The sequence below is a fragment of the Pseudonaja textilis genome, chromosome 1, assembly GCF_049901715.1.
Source record: "Pseudonaja textilis isolate UNSWEBS1 chromosome 1, rPseTex1.2, whole genome shotgun sequence".
In the NCBI taxonomy this organism is placed as follows: Eukaryota; Metazoa; Chordata; class Lepidosauria; order Squamata; family Elapidae; genus Pseudonaja; species Pseudonaja textilis.
The window spans coordinates 42,846,204-42,862,347 of record NC_141990.1 but is presented as its reverse complement, the minus strand read 5'-3'; positions in this window follow the sequence as shown (position 1 = coordinate 42,862,347).

The following is a 16,144-nucleotide window of genomic DNA, read 5'->3' as shown; positions in this document are numbered from 1 at the left end:
CAAAAGAGATATGAACTGGCACAAGTCTGTCAAACTGGTGGCCCACAGGCTGGATGCGTTACGTTCAGGCCACATGCACCCCAGCTCTGCAAAAGCAAAAAACATCCTGATACGTATGATACGTCACGTGATGCAATTGAGTTTGAAACCTGTGATCTAGAATATTACTTGCTTAGAAAAGTATTAGGGGTCAACAAAAGAACAGATATGACCCTACCATCCTATAAATCTATGGTCTCACATGTTCTCACAAAGGATACATGTAAGAACCCCAGTTGTTGTTATTGATGCTGCAAGTACAGTACTATAAAGGTGGGTGAATAGAATCTGAGAATTTAGATTTTCATTGTTTCTTATATCAAACCTACCAAATAATATTTTTGATGAAAGTTATAATATTTGCGTATTACATCAATCGTAATGACTGTCCAACCAGATGAACAAATTTTTACATTGTTTGTTTTTGTTTGTTCTGGAATATTTGACTCATTCCTATTATTTACATCTTGTTTATGATTTCAACTTTTTGATTGCTTGCATTTTAATCTAAATTAGGGATTTGAGGAATTGCACATTTCTCAAAGGCAATTAGTTGGAGTGGCCTAAGTCATGGAGATAAACAAACAAGCAAACAAGACAATATACAAGAACTTGAAAAGGGATTTGCTAAAACATCTTGCTTGACTATCTGTATAGTCCATCATTTTGCTCCAAAAGTACCCTAGAAGCTGTCTAGGGAAAGTACCAACACAGGGGGTTAGCATCCTCCCACTATTGTTTTTTTATTAATCAGTATTGAGAAGCAATCACAGATAGTGCTTGTAGTCTAGCAGTCATGACCTTGGTTAGACTAGTATCATATTAATTTGCTTAATCTCTCTGTATATTCTAAGTCAAAGTAGGTTAAACTGAAAGCAACAATAACTCATCCAGGAGCTTCTCAGCTGTTCAAGGATTTAAAATTTCCAGTGTTTTTTAAGTAGAAATAAGCACAAGAACCCCTAATCCTGGAACTGGAAAAGGCATTCCCACACTCTGTACCTAATATAATTCCCCCTTCAAACACTCTTTTTAATTGTTCTGCAGGGAAGGAAGTCTCTTCTGTGAAAGAGATAACAAGCAAAGGAATTGCTAAAGCAGAATGTGGAGATGGAAGGAACTCTCCCTCCAACCCGGAATCTAATGCTCCTCTGAAGTTGATCGATAGGAACTTGAGAGCAGACCAAATGAAGGAGGTCTTCACCTAACACATACTTAACCACAAGTGTGATTGGTTTAAAGGGGAAATTAGACAAATCAAAGGAAAATAAAGCTGTAAATGGTTATTGCCATGTTGGCTGTAAAACGTCTTTAGGATCAGGCTGAATATCATTAAAGAATGGACTGAGGAGACCCAAGTTTAAATCTAAACACAACTATAAAGTCCATTGGGTAATCCCAGGCCAGAATGAAGTGTGCAGGGTCTTCAGCAAACAAAGGAAAGATGGCACATGCATCTAATAATTAAAATTTATGTTTGTGAACTTTTCCTGGAATCTGTTTAAGCTACTGGGATAAGTAAAATGCTGAGCTAGAACCATCTCCGGCCTGATCCCAAAAAGTTCTTTCTTCTGTTTTTATGACCCTTTGACAGCAAGCTAGCAGTTGGTGTAAAAAACCCCTGAAGTTTGTGTTATACAGGAATCTTAAATTGTCTTTGTTTTAAATTAGTTAGAATAAAAATTAGATTTATCTTTCAATTTTTTAATAACATTGCCAGAAGAAAGCAGTAGAAGCTCTCATATACCCTTCTTAACTTCATACATGAGAATGCATCACATTTCAACTGTCTTGTGGTTTTCTCAGCCACCCAGCTGCAGCTGCATCACATATGCTAAAAACAAAAAATCCTCAACAAGCAGTTTAACGTGCGTGTGCTGCACATTTGTCTTGTTCCACAGTTATTGTAACCAAGAACAACCGTATAATAAATGCCAAGCACTTCCCATCAAGCTACTAATTTCACATTACTACTCTTCTAGGAAACCTGCTAATTAAACTGCTCCAAGAAGTTTAATATACAGGATGGGGGGTGGAGGAGGACTGTAGTAAGAATATCAATGTTTTTTCCTCTTTGCACAAACATCAGCCTTTTGCCAGGGAAATAAAACCAAGATGACACATGGCAGAGAACAAGCCTAGCTTTGTGAGCAGACTTTGGCGTGGAAATCTATGAAACCAGCTGATCCCAATTATTATACAAATGCATGGGTTGATTTATTTCAAATAAGCAGGATGAGGAAGGGAAGGGGGGCCTTCATCTTAGGAAATGTGGAGCAAAGTGTTATTTGCTCACCTCTATTCCTTGCTATATTTGTCTTCTCTTCCCATCACCCTCCAACAACTTTCTTAATTTAGCACAGAGGTGTCAAACGTCATCACGGTTGTGTCACGTGACGTATCGGGATTTTTTTCCCCCTTTGCTGAACTGGGCATGGACATGGCCAGCACATGACGCATCCGGCCCGTGGGCCAGGAGTTTTACAGCCCTGATTTAGCAGTTCCTGGTGGTCCTCTCTCTTTACCTTCACAAGAATATTTAAAGCGGGGGATAGATTTACTGTGCACTACTGTCAGAAAAGATGGGACTCCCCTAGTTCCACCTATTAAAAAACTCAACTAAAAGAATTAAACTTTCATGATGGGATAGAATCTCCACTGCTCCAAAGATCCAAATGTTTCTTTAGTTGAGAGCTGAGCATAGAACATAGAATAATAGAGTTGGAAGGGACCTCAGAGTAGGCTGTGTATATCCAGTTGTTTACTCCAGTGAAGGAAGACAATCAAAGACTATGAAAATAAGAGACAGGTTGAGGCTATTGTTACTGTCCTTCCCAAATAATCTGCCACTTGACTTGGCTGTCTCACGTGGCCTAATGATATCCTGCTATTCATCCACACTATCAGAAATTCTGCCTATTCAGAATTCTCTGATATGAATAATCCCTACCCATGAATAGAGCTGTATGTTTGCAGCATCCATCATCTTGTCAGACCTGGCTAAAAGATGGTTGTGTAGCTTTGGCTAACATATTTGGGCAGCAAAATCCAGTGCAACCACTGGGTGGCAGTAACAAAATGTTTTTTTAAAAAAATAGCACTTTACTGCCTTCTAGTGATGTTCATGTCTCGCAGTTCGGATAAGGCAACCTTGTAATGCCTTATGTGTAGCAATACTAATCTATAGAAATGTCACCCTACTATTTAACACTCTGCTGTGTATTCATGCTTGGAAAGATTTTGAGAAATGTGTAGTTTTTCATTAACCCAATGAACATAATATGAGCCTTTCCCTATTGCTAAGTTAAAATACTATCCTCCCTTCCTTGAGTAAGCAGAAAACAATACCAGTTTGGCCCATTTCCAATCCCTGTCCTGCCACTTATTTCCTGTTCCATGTCACTACAGTCTCTTGGCTTATCTCCAAGGGTGGCAAAGCCTAATAGATTTTATGTATCTTAAAGCTATATTTGGAAAGGGGAAAATAACTTTAAAATTGAAACAACTAAAGACAACTGAAGTCTGTCTTGCATATGGATTGAGAACAATACAAGGACAACAACATAGGAAAACAGCAGAAAAACATTATTAGAGTAGGTTTATGCCATTGGTTTATGCCCAGTGTTTCTGTAGGACTCTATGAAAATCAAGCATATATATATATGTATACACACACACACACATATATCTCGCGGGTATTTGTATGTGGATCTTTGTTTATTCGGGTTTTCACTCTGAGAAGCACAGAGCCGAAGACATAAGCCTGACGATGATGAATGAGACTTCATCGAAACGTTGCCTAGATACTTCCAATCTTACGTGGGAGAAAACCCGAATAATCAAAGATAGATAGATAGATAGATAGATAGATAGATAGATAGATAGATAGAATTGACAGACCTACTCCAAGACTCCACATACAAACCAATAAACACGGACCCAACCACATATCTTGAAAAATTAACCAAGAAGAAAATTATAACCAGCCACATGAGCAAAGAGATCCAACAGACGATCATCCCAAGAGAAAAATCTTCCAGATGCCCCAAACTATACGGCCTCCCAAAAATACACAAAGAAGGCATACCTCTCAGACCCATAGTCAGCTCCAGAGGAGCACCACTACAAAACCTAGCTAAACACTTAGCAAAACAGTTACAGCCCCCTGCTGAAACAGCAGCTTCACATGTACAAAACTCCTACCACTTCTTGGAAATGATCAAAGATCTACACGTGGAACAAGAAGATCTGCTTGTAAGTTTCAACGTGGTTTCACTATTCACTCAAGTCCCAATAAAAGAAACTCTTGAAATCATCAAAAATAAATACCAACCAGCTAAACACCTCATGGAACTAACAGAACACTGCTTAACCAACACATATTTCATATACAAAGGACAAAGATACAAGCAAATTGAAGGAGCCCCTGTGGGATCACCACTGTCACCTGTCATTGCAAACCTGTTCATGGAAGAATTCGAATCCAGAGCCCTGGCTAATGCCACCCACAAACCCAAACTATGGTTAAGATACATCAATGACACATTTATGATTTGGCTCCATGGAAAAGAAAACCTAAACAATTTCCTAACACACCTAAACAGCACACACCCCAAAATCAAGTTCACCATGGAAACAGAAACAAACGAACAACTACCATTCCTAGATGTACTAATCTACAAAAAAACAGATGGCACACTAGGACACACCATATACCAGAAGAAAACACACACCAACCGCTACCTCAGCACCCAATCCCACCACCACCCAGCACAGATAAACTCTGTGGCCAAAACACTAATTGCTAGAACCAAATGCCTGGCAGACAAGACACACATAAAGACTGAACTATGCACCCTGGCTAAACTACTGACAGCTAACAGCTTCCACAAAAGCAAAATCACCGGCTTGATCCACAAAAACACACTGAAACATAATGGAGACCTAGAAGATGAACAGACCTATGGAACAGCTGTCCTGCCCTACATAAGAGGTACTACAGACAAAATCAGTAAGATACTACACAGGCATCACATCAGGACTGCCTTCAAAACAGAAAGAAAAATAGCAGCCATCCTTAGAAACCCCAAAGATAAAATTGACCTGGAAAACCAAGGCATATACAAAGTCCCCTGTGCATCATGCCCAGCCACATACATTGGACAGACCAATAGAAGAATAAGTACCCGCCTGGATGAACACAAAAATGCAGTAAAAAAGCTGGAACACACTTCCTCACTAGTCCAACACATGAAAGCCCCAGGTCATAGCATCAGCTTCAATGGCACCAAAACCCTAGCCACTATAGAAAAACCCCAGCCACAGAATTATCAGAGAAGCCATAGAGATTGAAAAAAGACCTGAAAGTATGAATAGAAGAGATGATTCCACCAGACTGTCAATCATTTAGACGCCTGCACTCACAAACAAAAAAATCTCCACACCACTAGCCAGGCAAACACCTGGGCACAAACAGATCCCCCCTGATATCTCCAGCTCAAACACCCCCACCAGGCACCCAGATGAAACCTAGCTTCCTAACAAATGATAGCCGTCCGTTTACTCGGAGCCAAGCTGCACTAAAAGCCTCCAATACAGGAACACAAAGTTGCCAGCCAATCAAGACACAAAAAAAGCCACAAAACAGACAGAAGATATTAGAAACACCAATCAAGCAGAACACAGCAAACTCCAAGACCAATAAACACAGACCAAGACTCCCAACCAATCAGGATGAAGAAAAAACCATTCTGGCACAGCAGTAGGCTAGCCCCAAATTTAAAACTGAAACAACTGTAAAAGTCTGACTCACAGACGAACACAATACAGAAGCCTGATGATGGCAGATCAGATTCTGCCAAAACGTTGCTACAACTTTAAAAGCACAATTACAATGACGTGGGAAAATACCCGAACAAAGCTGAATACCATACATGTAAGTACCCGTGAAAGCTTAAGAAAATATACATACATACATACATACATACATACATACATACATATATATATATATATATATATGTATGTATATGTATGTATATGTATATGTATATGTATATGTATGTATATATATGTATATGTTTGTTTGTTTGTTTGTTTGTTTGTTTTTGGTGGTTTTCATGGGTATTAATAAGAATAATCAGAATAATCAGAGAAGCCATAGAGATAGAAAAACGTCCACACATCATGAATAAACAAGATGATGCCTCCCTCTTACCAGCTATTTGGAAATCCGCCCTCATTAACAAACGAGTACCTAACATGAAGAAGGACACCAGACCCACACCCACGAGGGCCACACAAGATGCTACCACCACACTTCCACATAGAAAGCAGACTCACACCCACACAGATAATGAGACATGATCATGGACCAGAAGCTGTACCGCAGCTACATCACTATCCGCTTCAAACCCCTCCGACCCATACATGAAGTGAACGGACGCCCACCATGAAGATGTGGCATGACCACGAAAGCAAAGCCAAACAACAGGATCACAGCTCACCAGCTCAAATCCCGCAGCAACTAGGACTAACCTGAGCACAACCAAGCCCCACCTGAACAGAACACACCCCCAGCTAATCAGAACACAGCCAACCCCCCAACCAATCAGAACACAGCCAAACCCCCACCAATGAGAACACACCCCCACCCAATCAGAACACAGCGAAGCCCCCACCCAATCAAGTCACACCCCCACTAGCAGTTAAATGGAAGAAGCAGCTACAAGCTCACATTACTCCGAGAAGCACAAAGCCGAAGACACAAGTCTGAAGATGATGAATGAGACTTCATCGAAACGTCGCCTAGATACTTCCAATTTTATGCGGGAGAAAACCCGAATAGCCAAAGATATATAGATATAGATATAGATATAGATATAGATATAGATATAGATATAGATATAGATATTTTCTTAAGTTTTCACACGTACTTACATGTATGGTATTCAGCTTTGTCCGGGTATTTTCCCACATCATTATAGTTGTGCTTTTAAAGTTGCAGCAAAATTTCAGCAGAATCTCATCTGCCATCACATCACTCACATCATTCTGAGAAGCACAGAGCCGGAGACAGAAGCCTGAAGATGATGAATGAGACTTCATCGAAACGTTGCCTAGATACTTCGAATCTTACGCGGGAGAAAACCCGAACAACCAAAGATCCACATATATATATATATATATATATATATATATATATGTGTGTGTGTGTGTGTGTGTGTGTGTGTGTTTGTGTGTGTGTGTGTGTGTATGTGTATGTGTATGTGTATGTGTGTGTGTTGAGCCATACAATAAAATCACAAATTAGTAAAAACTGAAAAAATGTTGTGACCTATGGAAGAAAAAAAAGTAGTACATAGATTATTCTATATAATATAGCTATTGCTATCAGAAAAACAAAATGGCTATTATGGAAACCATTTTATTTTGAATTATACACATGTTTATGGATGACATAAAATCCATTCTTCCTTCTTTCTTTATCATCTCTTTTTTTGGATTGGCAGCAAGAAAGTTTGATAAAGTTGCTATAAACTTCTGTAAAGATACAGAGAGACCTTATCTAAAATAAAAGTTCCTTCTTCGGTATTTTTCTAATATTAGAGGCATGAAGAAGCTGAAGAAGCTTCTTGGATGAGAAGCAAAACACCTTTAAAGAAAAACAAGAAAGTCCAGTTGCCTCTTCGAAAAAAGCACCTTTGGGACAACCATGATCTGGATGACTGAGAATTTCCACAGACGTTAGAGGCATCATATTTTAATTTATATATTGCATTATATTAAGTGGCTATAACAAACCCAGGAAACTACAGACCAATCATCTTAACATCAATACCCAGGAAGATACTGAAAAAGATAATAAAAAAACAGATCTGCCAATATCTAGAAATGAGTAAAGTAATAACAAGCAGTCAGCATGGGTTTGTTTAAAAACAGATCGTGCCAAACCATTCTTATTTCATTCTTCAACATAGTGATTAAATTAGTAGGCCAGCAAAATGCTGTGGACATAATATACTTAAGACTTCAGCAAGGCATTCGACAAAGTAAACCACAACCTACTTCTTATTAAACTAGAAAAAAGTAGAATAGATAGCATCACCACCAGATGGATTCATAACTGGCTGACAAATCATATTCCATGAGTAGTCCTTAATGGGTCTATGTCTGCACGGAGGGAAGTAAGCAGTGGGGTACCACAAGGTTCCATCTTAGGCCCAGTACTCTTCAATATCTTCATAAACGACTTAGATGAGGGAATAGAAGGGGAACTTACCAAATTTGCAGATATTAAGCTGACAGGAATAGCACCCTAGAAGATAGTCTCAAGATCCAGATGGATCTTTACAGACTTGAACACTGGGACCTATCTAACAAAATGAAATTCTATGTAGACAAAAGTAAAGTCTTTTACAATTAGGCAAGAAAAACCAAAAGTACAAAAATAGACTGAATGAAACCAGGCTTAATAGTAATAACTGTAAGAGGGATCTCAGAGTCTTAGTGGACAACCAGCTAAATCTGAGCCAGCAGTGTGCAGCCAAAGTAGCTAATGCACTCCTAAACTGCATTAACAGAGGGATACAATCAAGATCAAGTGAGGTACTAATACTACTCTATAAAGCCTTAGTAAGACCACACCTAGAATATTGCATCCAGTTTTGGTCATCACACTATAAAAAAGATGTTGAGACTCTAGAAAAAATGCAGACAAGAGCAACCAGAATGATTAGGGGACTGGAGATTAAAACATATGAAGAATGGTTGAAGGAACTGGGCATGGCTAGTCTAGTGAAGAGAAGGACCAGAGGAGACATGATAGCAGTCTTCCAATATCTGAGGGGCTGCCACAGAGAGGAAGGGGTCAAGCTATTTTCTAAAGTGCCTGTAGGCCAGACAAGGAGAGATTCAACCTAGAAAAAAGGAGAAATTTTCCAACAGTGAGAACAATCATGAGATTGGAGTGCCATTTGTCAGAAATGGTGTAGGGTCTCCTGCTTGGGTGGGGGTTTGGACTAGATGACTTACAAGGTCCCTTCCAACTATGTTAATTTGCATCTGTAATTTGGTCATGTTTTATACCATGAATAATGATAAAGGTGAAGTCTCATGACACCCCGAAGGCAAAATACAGAAAATTTTGTAGATTCATCCAGGAACACTCATTATATGAACACCATTATACGTATTTTTTAGGTGCCACAAAACTACACATTTTCTACAGTAGACCCACTTAGCTGCCCTTATAGAAAACAAACTGCAAATAAAGTTTGGAAAATATTTTAGATAGATCTCTGAATCAAATAATACTCACAGCTTTTTTGTCTCAATAACTTGGGCATTAAACAGAAAATGCACCTAGGTGTGACAACTGAAGATTCTTCTTAAAAGTGCATCCTTTTCTTAAAAAACTCCAGATTTAATGTGTTATTACATTCATTTCATTGATGAGTCAATACATATTAACTGCCTGAGCTGCTCAGGCTATTTGGCCTCTTCCCAGCCACAATGGGAAAGCATTCTTCTTCTCTTTCTTGCTTACACTTGAAAAGCCTCTTGATGCATAATGGGGGCATTTTTGAAGTCCATTCACCCAGCGATTGACACAACTGATGGAGGAGACAGTTGACTGCTTTGCATGACAAGGGGATTTCAGAGATGATTGCTTGGATAAAGCATTAGACATCATCATGCAATTTGCTGACTTCCCCTGAAGGAAGAAAAAAGCCTTTCCTTAATCTACACAACAACCGCACTTCATAATCTTCCTTCTTAGCTAGTGGCCTCCTTGATGCAAGTTCTAAAAAAAAAGAGAGAAAAAAACCCTTAGCTGCATTTTCTTAATCTTTGTCCCTAGTAAATCACAGTGCAATCCTATACATGTCTACACAAGAGCAAACCCCATTGAATTCAGAGGGATTAAGAAGCTCTCTGCTAGATCAAACCAACAGCCTAAATAATCCAGCATCTATGCAACCTGATGCTTTTGGAAAGCTAGCAGATAGGATCTGACGCAACAGGATCACCAAGCTCACATCTTTGTCCCAGGAAAATATGTACAAGACCCTTCCGTAACCCAACAAACATTAAAAATAATTACAACTTTGTTTGTTTAAAAAATAAATAAATAAACATTGGGAAAATGTGTGGACCACCCAGGTAAATAAGCCTCCCCTTTTTTCTTTAAGAACACACATTTCAGCAAATAAAATGATTGTAGTTGCATTTGTGTATGTATTCCCATTCTCCCCATTTTAAAGGCCAGATTATATTAAATTTTATAGCAAATTTAAACAAGGAATCCAAAATGAAGTATTTATTCAGCATTCAAATTGTTTTAGATTCCTTTTATTGAAATAACAACTCTTAGCTCAAACTTGCTGGTTAACAGAGAAGGAAATTCTAAAGTGCTTAGAGCCAAGCGGATTTCCATGCAAACCATCTCCCATTTTTAGATATTGTCATCTTCTCCATTTATACTCTTTTGAGATTGTTTGTGTCAGGTCATTGTTCCATTTAGCACATGAACTTGCAGCCAGTAACTGCACCTTAGGCTTATTCCACTATTACTAGTTTCCTGGATTTTATTACTTACTTTGCTGCTTGCATTGTCAAGTGCATTCTTCAATAAACCAGTTTTCAGCCATTCATTCATTTTTTAGAAAAAAAATGTGGCAATTGGTAGTAAATGTAGGAAGTAAGAATAAAGGTGGTGAGTAAGTTCTGGTATAATCATGGCATTAATTCTTTGCTGGCAAAAGGTCCTGCCTGAAAACCTGACAAACCGCAAGCAACACTAGTGGCCTTGGTAAACGGCAGCTTCCTATGATCCCACTGGAAAGCATTAAGACCAAAGTTTTTAATATAAAAAGAAATCTCTGCTATCTTTTCATTCTGAGTTCCGTGGTTGTTTTATGTGTTGTGCCAAGGAAAATTCCAAGCTGGAAGTTGATTCAAGAATCGTACAAAAAGGCTAGGCAAGCTTTCATTAATCCAGCTTTCCCAGTCTCCAGACGTGTTGGAATTCATCTCCCTGAGTTCACTTTAGGTGGGATACTTCAACTTGATTGGAAGGCCCCAGAGTAAAGAGTGCTGGGCCTTGAGGTTACACTTTCCTTCTAATAACAGTTTCTGTAGCCTTTTATATTCTCTCTACTTTATCTTCTCTTCCTCCCTCTGCTGTGGAAAAACAGCTGTGAAAATAAAATGCCAACAGAGCTCATCTTTTATCTTGCTTGTCACTGGATTCAGTGAATGTGCAAGGACAGAGAAAGCGCTTGTTTTCAGCCCCCATCTTGCTTCATTTAGAAGGCTAAAGAAGCATCGCCATCTGATCCCAGGAGGGTCAAAGGTGACTCCCCCAAGGGGACTCAGGGAGGTTGTTCAGTCTATTCATGGCTTAAATCCTGATGATGGCTCTCTGCAAAGATTCCTTTATTCTAGTGGCTTTAAAAAAATAACAGAGTTAACAAGCCTTGTAAGAAATCCATGACTCAGGCAAATCCTTAAGGATCAAGTGGGGAGGGAAGAGGGATAGGTTAGTGCTTGCTAATCCACAAACCTAAAAATACCCTTTGCCAATTCTTTTTTAATACACTTTAAAAATGTTCATTGCAGCTTGTTAGTACCAATTACAGAGGAAAATGCTGGGAGAGGATTTGATGCTTTCTTAACTAAGATTCCGCCTGCCCCCAAGGAAACACAAACAAGAAAGACCATTAAGATAATGGCAGAATCCTGTCAACACAATTTCTTTTGTACATCAAAAAGTACATCATTAAGAAAAGGAAAAAAAAGGATAGAAATGAGAAGATGGTTGAAAATGCCTGGGGATGTATAATTGGCTCTGTTCAGGTGTTACACCATATTGGTGACTTGCAACAATGAATTCTTCATAATGCTCAAATGAACAAATGTTTGACTGAGGTTAAAATGTGTTGTGACAATAGTTGTGTGTAGCAGGTCACAAACCATGATGAACCAAATTGATTTTGTCTGAATTGAAAAACAAACCCCTGGGTTGTCATTCTGCCTCGTGAAGACCCCAGACCATAGAGATGAATGTCCAGAATTGATGGAAATTTTTAACTGGTGATTCACTGCATTGCATATACCCACTGGGGAAAAAAAATCCTACAAAACACCTTGTTTCTGTCCAGGCCCCTTTTAAGATATCCCAGATGTTTGTTTGTTTTCTTAATGTATGTTTTATTGATACATTTTTCTTTTGAGATAGCCCAGATGTTAAGACATCCATCAGATGAGAAAGAAAATGGAAAATGACAGTAAAACAGAGGATGCTACAGCTACCTCCTTGGAGACAAAAAAAAGTATCAGTGTTAACAGTGAGTAAATCAGAAGCAGGAATGCTTCTTGGGAAAATGCTTGGGTGTTAATTGATCATGGCTGGGGCTGAGAGAAATTGTCATTTAAGACATTAGCAACACACTCATTGGGGAAAGGCAACAAGATGAAGAAAAGCAACATCAAGGTTTCCAAGCAAATATGTCCTTGGTTACACTGCCTCTTGGTGTGGACACCAGTAATAATAAGGTGGTGATGTCACATGCAGGAGTCTTCCAGAATTGAGCAAGATGGAATGCTTTACAACAGCTTCTAGGCACTTGAGATGGGCAAAGAGAATATAAAGATATGTTTATAGTCAGTTTGCTAAATGGTGGTTAACATAAAATTTAGCTTAATACCATCTCAACTGAACAGCACAGGAAGATAAACTGTAATATAAGTCTTCCCCACCTCGTAACTACCAGAATTACAGAATTATATTTTCTTGAAGTCTTTTGTGAATACATCCAATCAATTCTGCTGTTTTTAAATCCCTAAATATTTATTTTGACAAATAAGGCTCTGACTCCCCCCTGAGTCCAACACAGTATTTTCCAGACCATCTTCCCACAGAAATATTCAATAATGTTTTTACTAAGCAGACAACATTGAGCTCATGTCTATATGCATACAGTTTACAATCCCATGTTATATGGTTTGTTGTATGTAATTTTCCAAAAATGGAAGTCGCAGTGTGTGCCAATACCAGGAGACCATAGTCGTGGCTATGAGATTCCGTAAACATGGAGAGCAGGCTTTAGTGAGGAGGGAGGGAAAGAAAAGGTACAGTTGGCATATCAGCAGACAATCCAGGCAAAGTTAAATGCTGATCGATTTAATTTTATTTCTGAATTATGTGAAGGGCCTTAATTTGGGTGAAGGGCTTTAATTCTTCCATGAACTCCTTGCAAGCAAAATATCTGCTTGGCATCTAGAAATCCTTTGCTAGATCTTGCTCTTGCAAGTTGAGAAAAATAATTACATTTTTGCATTGTATGTTGCCTGTATACAAAATAGACTGATCTTACAATATTATTAACACTGGGATCCAAGAGCCAGGTGGTGAGGAATCTTCTCCCAAATTATTTGGAACTCTCTAAATTCTTATTTTTTGACCATTTATATAAATTATAGTAAAAATCTCAATTTGTTTATTTCTCTAACAGTTGCTTTTAAATGAAAGATGCACACCTATAATTTTCAAGTCTAAGTGCAGTAGCAACACCAAAATAAGAGAAATAATTTTGCCATTGGAATGCAGAATATTACCGTACTGTGGCTGAGCAACTAGATTTATAGGGGGACCCTACATTCAAAGTTACAGTGGACTTCTTGGAGGATAACACAACTACTACATCAACTTGTATCTATAACATAGATTATTTATTAACTGTAGGCTCCTCAGAGAATCAGTATGAGGCACGGATTTTACTGAAGTTTGAGAATATTTTTGATCTCTGATAGGTATACACATACAATTTATAGTTCCAGGTTTTTTGTGATTCATCCAGGCCCCCAGACATCTAGCTGCCTGCTATTAAAGAAGCTGGCAAAGTACTCAAGTTAAGTAGATTTCCTGAAAAATCCCTGAGAAGACTTGATTACTCAAAGGCCTGCCTCCCTTCTGGAAATGGCAAAACATCTTTGACTAATTCTCTGTGATGCACAGTGAAAAAAAGCAACTAAATGAGCTGGGTCCAAGATGTAGAAGCCCCCAAGCCAGATTGTTAACTCTTGACCAATTGTAGGACTTACAGTCTCTCTTGACTTGAATCTAATACCTAGTGACTATATACACCATGGGTGTCAAACTCGTGATATCACATTTTCATCACATAACGTATCATGACTTTTTTTCCGCTAAACCAGGGTGAGCATGGCCAACATGTGACCCATCCATCCTGTGGGCTGCAAGTTTGACACCCCTGATATACACTGACTACAGTATGGAAAGGATTTATCATTGACTCCTTTTTCTGGGATTTCCTCCATTCACCCAATTTCCTAGTCTAATTTACCATCCTGGGATTTTATGGTGCTCCCATTCAAGTATGTACCAAATTGGACTAGTTAGCTTTGGCAAGATAAGCCACGATATTACTATTTGCTATGATTGTGCTGAATTTACTGAACTACAGTTGTACGTATTCAGCCCTCGAGAATGTAATTTTTGTTAAATGTATTTGATAACCTCAGGTTTACAGGTGCTTATTTTATTACTTTCATTTACCCAGATTTGATGCATGCATATATTTGACTTTAAGCTGCCAAGAAGGACAAATGGAAAAAGTAACCAATGCAAAAATGACCCAAGGCAGGTGTGTCAAACTCACATCATCACGGCAGGATCACATGACATATCAGGACTTTTCCCTGCTTTGCTAAACCGGGTGTGGGTATGGCCAGCACATGATGCATGTGGCCCATGGGCCAGGAGTTTGACAGCCCTGAACTAAGCCTATTATATCCAACATTCCTTGGTGAGTCATGGCTAGTGAAGCAATTCCCTAAGCAATGTCAGGTGATTGGGTGTAGTCAGCACCTGAATTGCCTGTAACATCAGGCCAATGAACAATATGGAACATTGGATCCTAGAAAGGTGAGGGGCCGGGCTGCTTTCCAAGGTTGCCAAGTGTTGCTAAAAGATGAAAGAGCCTGTTTATACATCAGGGTCCTTGCTTAATGCTATAACTTTTTGTCCTTTTTTTGACACCATAGGGATAAACAGCAAGAAAATCTCCAAGTTCCCTTCCAACATTGTTATCATGTTTTTCTGCTAAGAAAGAGAAGACAAAAACTTCCAAACTTCATTTGCAGCTCAGCAGTCACTAAGCTGATCTGGCCAAGTCAGCTTAGTAACAATGCCTCTCTGACCAGCATAATTCACATGCTAAGAAGTAGCCCTTCTGGACTTTTGCGAGACTACTTTTGACAGAAAGGCATTCTTGACTGATACAGTGAAAATAATTCATTTTTTTCCCACAGCCTAGTAGTTAAGAACTACCTGGTCATGAAGCTCAGTGGATTTTAAGTCATTAAAAAATAATCACAAGCTGAACACAACTTGAAATAGCTTTGTCAAATTGTGGTAAGTTCTCTGAAATCCCTGTGATATTTTTCCTTAACTGTTCCACAGATAAGGTTGCTGAGTAACAAGAGCTCTCACAGCTCACATGATGAGAATGAATGTTTGCAGAGTTAGCCACTCTGCAAGCACAGCACCCCACCTGTGGGAGAGCGATGCCATCACAAATGGATACAGGATATTGCACTGACACCTTTGGATCTGAACAAAAGGCACCCTTGAGCACCCTTGAGTAGGAGCACTATGAGAAAGCCCACACAGGTCTCCCACACTTGGGGTTATTCCAAAACCTTTTTCTAAATGTTCAGCTTTCATTTGAAAACACAAAGGCAAGATGGAATGCTTCCAATTCATACTTTGCTTTCAAAACTGTTACAACAGTGTTACAAACATTTTCTGGATGCAATCTGAACATCTTTGCTGGATGGATTGCTATTACTGTCTTATGTGTACCTTGTATTAGAAGAATTGCACAGATTGACCGACCAATTATTAGAAACATGAATGAAGATAACTCTCCTTCTAGTTTTCTACTTGGCTGTGCACAGCACTAAAGGTCTGTAGCTTATGAATTGCACAACCACTGCTTCCTTATTCACACACACACTTCTCTAAAAAAATTGGGGAGGACCCAAGCAGAACATTGCTCTTCAATTGTTAATCTGTAGA